The 6,117-nt window shown below is 36.9% G+C and overlaps 1 non-coding gene across 1 annotated transcript; it reads left to right on the plus strand.

Annotated features, from left to right (window-relative positions):
* The first annotated feature begins 5,859 nt into the window (after positions 1 to 5,859).
* On the plus strand, positions 5,860 to 5,930 carry TRNAG-CCC (transfer RNA glycine (anticodon CCC)). Its single transcript has one exon. It is a non-coding gene; the product is annotated as a tRNA-Gly (tRNA).
* The last annotated feature ends 187 nt before the right edge of the window (positions 5,931 to 6,117 follow it).

Here is a 6,117-nt window from a genome sequence, read left to right on the forward strand (position 1 = left end):
AGGCAACACGCATCCAACCCACCTCATGGTCTCCAAAAGCTATTCAGATCATATCTGAATGAGGCTACCAAATTAATAATGGGACACTGTGCCTCAAAGACCAAACAGCTTCCTGATGGACAGCCACCCATGGGACCCCCAGCTGGGCTTCTGCGTAACACTACGGAACTGATCCTTACAAATGCTGCTGGGAACTGAGGGAAGTCTCACCCTGAAAATGACCAAAATGGGGCTCTCTTGACATTCCCAAACTGACTTTACGTACACAGTTAGAAAATGCTGGCATGATAAACATCTTTTCAGAATTCAGACCCTATGGGAAGAAGACTTTCTAGGAGGAACTTGCTCTTCTCTCTGTGTGTCTTGAGATGTAAAGATTCTACCAGGGCTCTCAGGAATTCTTATCTAGACCATCTCCAATTCCTGAAACTGCAAGGAAAAAAAAGGGAAAAGTGGCCTTTTAAAACTCAAGCAGGTAAACTTAACTTACTTCAATTGTTATTTACAAAGTAGTAAGTTTATATTATAATACTTGATTCATAACTAGATTTTAAAATATGACATCTCTGGTTGTGTCTGTCTATATATCTATGTGTACATTATAGATATGATATATCTTTCCCTCCAAATGGTTTTACCAAAATTAATTTGTAAATAACCTCTATTTAATTGACTTAAAGTAAATTAAACTCAGATAAATACTCAGAAATATAAAAGAAACTAACCCAAATGAATTTCAAGTTCACATGATCTGGAAAACATTCAATATTAAAATTAGTGTTTGGTACTGAAATTAGTTTCAGTTTATTGGTTTAATTAATACAGGTATGTCTTTGGAATCATCAGCATTAAGTACCTAGGTTAACTGGAAGTCAAATAAGATCTTATTATCTCTGTTACAGAATTTATCAGCAAGAAAAATAACTTAATTTTATGAAACCAAGTTTCTTTGTTAAAATTGCACTGTAATTAGATTTTTAGCCATGCCTTTTAAAGACTTTTGTCATTTATAGACAGTTATTCTTGTACTCTGATGCTTTTGAAAGAATGCCTCATCTCCAAGAAGATTTATTTTAAAAAGCTTTTGACAAGTACAAGCTCCTGATGATAACTTTCCAATCATGCCACTGAATGAGGTAAGAATTTAAAGAATTCTAATGAAACCTGATGGCTTCATAAACTGTTAACAGAAGGCCAAGGTCAACAAGCATTAACTATATAGGACTGAATGAACTGATGAATACAGTTACAGTTTTTCTGGGTTTTTTGTCTGAAATATTATTGGCTTTTAATTTTTGTTTTCCAGTTAAAAAGAAACCTTTCCCTTAAGCTAATTATGACTTACAGCAACTTGGTAAATTGTACCTTTGTAAGCAGAATTGAAATATTTATCTTTATCTACCTGATCCTTCTAGAATTTGGAGACTCTTAGTAAGTATTCTTATTTTTATGGCAATAAAGTTATTTGTATAAGTTGAGTAAGAATCTGTTCTCCTTATAATAGGACATAATTGGAAACATTGGTTATATCACCATGGCTTTGAGTTGAATGCCATACTAGAGACTATGATAAAATCAGATATTACCAAACAGCTTTAAAGAACTAAAGGCAAACTTTATGGTGCTAGAAAACCCCTTGGAAAAACAACCTGGTACACTGCTTTTAGGGTTCCCAGTATTCTTCCCAGGTAAATAAAGAAGTCCACCTCCTGGCTGATGCAGGAATCTCAAGATGTCTGAGGGACCTTGAGAAGAGAGGAATTCACCCAAATCTACAAATACTGCAGGAGGAAACTGATAACAAGCCCTTGATGTGGCTTTCCTGGCCTTGAGAGGCATTTTAAAAGTTCCGTCTGAGATTCCTTATGAAAAGTTCCAGCAAAGCCAGTTTAAAGTGCCTATATGGTCAATTACACTTACGTAAATAATCAAGCCAAGTTTATTAAAACCAGACTTATTCTGCGAACACTTTAGTCTTAATTTGGCTATATTTGGTGAAAATGAGGACAATTTTAGAGGGAGAAAAATGTTTCACCAATATACCTTTGTGGATATTAAATTCTAGTGTTGTTCAGTTGTCTTTGAGGTTTTATATTTACTCACTTCCTGGACAGCTCCTCATTACTATGCTATATTATTATAAAGTTTAATTAAAATTATAAAGAACAGTCTAAGTTTCTTTCTGAAGCTTATCCCAACAATCTGTCTTTGGATGAAGATCAGATGCCCACTGACCAGCAACCAGATTATGCATACTGGGAAAGACATCATTTAAAGGACTATATCCAAACTAGATGGAAGGATCCTTATCAGGTACTATCAACTAGTTTATGCACAGCAAAACTGAAGGGAATTGACTTTTGGATTCATATTTCCCACTTAAAAAGGGCCCTGCACTGGACTGGTCTATAGAGAGGACTGCTGACCTCATCACCTTAAAACAATGCTCAGACAGAAGATAAGCCACATGCACTGATACAGGAAAAATGGAGCACAAGAGGATGGCCATGTCCCAGGTCCCAGGTGAGTCCCTGGGACATGCCTCATTAAGTGAGGGTCCTTGGCTTCATGCAGAAAAGAATTCAAGAGTGAGCCACAGCAGAGTGAAGTATAGAGATGCACACTCCATAGACAGAGTGCGGGCCATCCCAGAAGGCCAGAGAGGCCATGAGGCATGGGGATGGTGTTTAGTTCACAGTAGAAATAGATACACACTCCATAGACAGACTGCAGGCAACTCCAAAGGTGAGAGAGCTACTATAAGGTGTGAGGTTGTTAATTTTTATGGGCTCAGTAAGTTCGTATGCTAACAAGTGGGACGATTATTCCAACTATTTTGGGGAAGGGGCTGGGATTTCCAGGACCTGGGCCATCACCCACTTTATGACATTTTATGGTCAGCCTTGATAACTGTCACGGCACCGCCCCGGTGGGAGTGCCATTTAGCATGCTATTGTATTAGAATGAGCATATATTGAAGCTCAAGGTCTACTGGGAGTTTAATCTTCTGCCATCTTGGTGCTAATTGCTGTGCCATTCTTTCAATGGTTGTGTCCTACCCCCTCCCATCCTGTCTCAACACCAAGACAAGAAGAGAACGAGATCATAAGTAGGCAGCTAGCCCAAGGTACTGGACCTGACCTGTATGATCATTATCGTATTTTCTTGATTTCTTGGACTTTTTTAATATATCAACATTTTTCTGTCATGGGCACAAATCCTATGTAGGGTTTAAAATTAATTCAGTTGTTGGGTTTATGGTCAATTAACTAAGGCTAGTACTTGTAAGTTACCTTGGTGATTTCTCCTCTCCAAAGCTCTAACTGGATGGCCCTTAGAAATTTTATTTTAGGAGAAACAAACTCTAGAACTGTGCAAGCTACTGCCAATATCATTAAGTGGGACCCTCTTACCTAGCCAATTAATGACATTTGTTCTGAACCTGGCCATAAATACTCTTTTTCGCTAGATATTAAGTATATTAGGCAGCTCCTAACAGGACCCAGTGGATTTATGAAAAAAACTTATGTCCTTGTCTTTCCTCGGGTTGGTTAGGAAAATGCACAATTGGTTTCCCTTGGGCTTAAAATCACTCAGGTAGCCTTGGAAACCACCCCTACCAATCTGCCTTTAATTCGAGCACTCTAGGATCAATTAGTATGATTATTTGGCCACAATATTTATTGCGTCACTTGGAATAGAAGATGTCATTATTCACATAGAGGCTTTAACAAAATTCACCCAGCAAACCTTAAATGATAGTAACCATGCCATCAACTTGCTCAGGTCAGAAGTTTCCATGATGAGAAAAGGGGTCCTACAGAATTATATGGCCCTCAATATTTTAACTACTTCCCAAGGACGAATTTATGTTACAATATGTACTAAATGTTGTGGTTTTATACCTGATGAGTTGTCTAATATAAGCAACATTATGACACATATGAAGACTCAAATTTCCACTCTGAACGATCCACTTTCCAGATGAGGGGAAATGCTAGGAAAATGGTTTGGATCAGGGGAATCCTGCCTTAAATCTTTACTAATAACATTGTTACTCCTGTTGGCAATTTTTAGTACAGTTTGTATAACTTGTAAAGTAATGGTTTATTGCCTTTTGCACTGTGTATCATCTGCTCCTACGAAGATAATGATATCTAATCTGCTTGAAACTATTGATCACATCTACAGTTCTCTATAAAATACCGAACATGCACAATGCATATGCAATGTGAAATTGGCATAAGTCCTATTGGAGAACCTGGAATTGACTGTCAGTAGTTGCCAGACATTCTACCAGTACAATGGCCCTAAAAGAAAAGAAAGAACCAGGCTACTAGGGACGTGATGTTCTACGAGACATGATGGAACCCAGGGCAGGTAAGCAACCGCCATTGAGGTATCAATATTTGATCACCTAATGCTTTCTATTGAAAGATTAATGATCATAAGGGGGAGTTGATGAAATACAACTATATTCAAGGCAGGAAAAGAAACATTTTATACATAAAATTCTCTCTCTGATCCTTTAGGCCACTAACCCTCAATAGTGTGTGCACTGTGTATTACAGGATACATTAACCAGGAAGCAATTTTTTTCCTGGTGCCAGCAAGGTAACTCCTTAGGATGTAACATTCCTTTCATAATCTTTAATCAAGATGACCCACTATTTGCCTTGCGCATTCAGATCTGGACTACATAAACTGTCAGTACCTCATCTGATGTATAACTCTTTGTCTCCAAAACATAAAACTGTGCATTAACTTCTAATGATTAGAACAGTCCTCAGAGCTTTCTGAAAGACTGTCTCCTAAATTAAAATCCTGAGTTTGGCTTGAATAAAATTCTCTATTTCTTTCTTAGATTGACTATTAATTAATTTTTCATGAACAATATGAAATGTCCAGAATTGACAAATATGCAGAGACAGATTAGTGGGCCAAGGAGAGGGGTGGGATGGGGAAATCAGCAAGGGTTTCCTTCTGGGAGTGATAAAAATATTCCAAAATTGAATATAGAGATGGTTGCACATCCCTGTGAATACACTAAAAAAGCCACTGAACGGTACATTTTAAATGGAAGAAATGTATGTTATGTGAATTATATCTCAAACAGTTGATTAAAAATGCTATCCACTATTAACATTTGCCTTATCCTCAAAAGGTTAATATTTGATATCTTTAAATAAAATCCCAAGAATGTGCCACATATTTTAAAGACAATTCCAAAAATGGTAATCCAAAAGTATCGTACTCTAAAGGAACTACTTGAAGAAAACATCACATTTTTGGAGTGTACCTTCTACAATGTTAAGTTTTTTTCACATGACTTATAAAATGCAATACGAAATTCATAATGAGTATACTGAAGCATATTTCAGAGCCCTAATTTTTCTGCCTCCCTGGGAGAGGACTGAAATTTGAGTATCTTCTGACTCATTTGGTTTTAGAGTTCTTGGGGCCGATTTGTGTCAAATAACCATTTCTTTAGCATTTTCCAATGTACACTGATACACCAAGGAGATTCAAATATAAAGCAAAATTCCGCGAAAATCTGGAAAAATATTCCTGGCTCTCAAAAATTTGCTTAACACCAAGACAAGTTCTTCTTAATGAAACTCTTATTTTCTTAAGTTAAAAATTATTTTTATGTGAGATTTTCTGTACAGAAAAAGTAGGAGCTTATTCAACTATACTGGAATGAGAGAAAAGAAATCATGCTTTACAACAATGAAAAGTAACACATTATATAGCTTCTCAATAAACTTTTATTTTTAAATGAAGAAATAAATCTTTCCCATATGGGAACAGCTGCTAGCAGTTAGTCCTAAAGGTTTTCAGCAAAGCCGCCTACCGTCAGCGCCGCTGGTGTAGTGGTATCATGCAAGATTCCCATTCTTGCGACCCGGGTTCGATTCCCGGGCGGCGCATGCAGTTTTGGTTCTGCTGTAGCTTACTCTTCTAAATTTCTCTTATTCTGGAAACGCTTAAAAATTTTAATTTCCATGAAAATTTATGTTTCATTATAATTTACTGTGGAAACATTTGAATCAGGAGGTGGAATTCAAAAACGCTTACTCGTCATGAAATAGTTAACCTTTACGCCTGCGCAGTCTG

The sequence above is a fragment of the Vicugna pacos genome, chromosome 15 (genome assembly GCF_048564905.1).
Source record: "Vicugna pacos chromosome 15, VicPac4, whole genome shotgun sequence".
Classification (NCBI taxonomy): Eukaryota; Metazoa; Chordata; class Mammalia; order Artiodactyla; family Camelidae; genus Vicugna; species Vicugna pacos.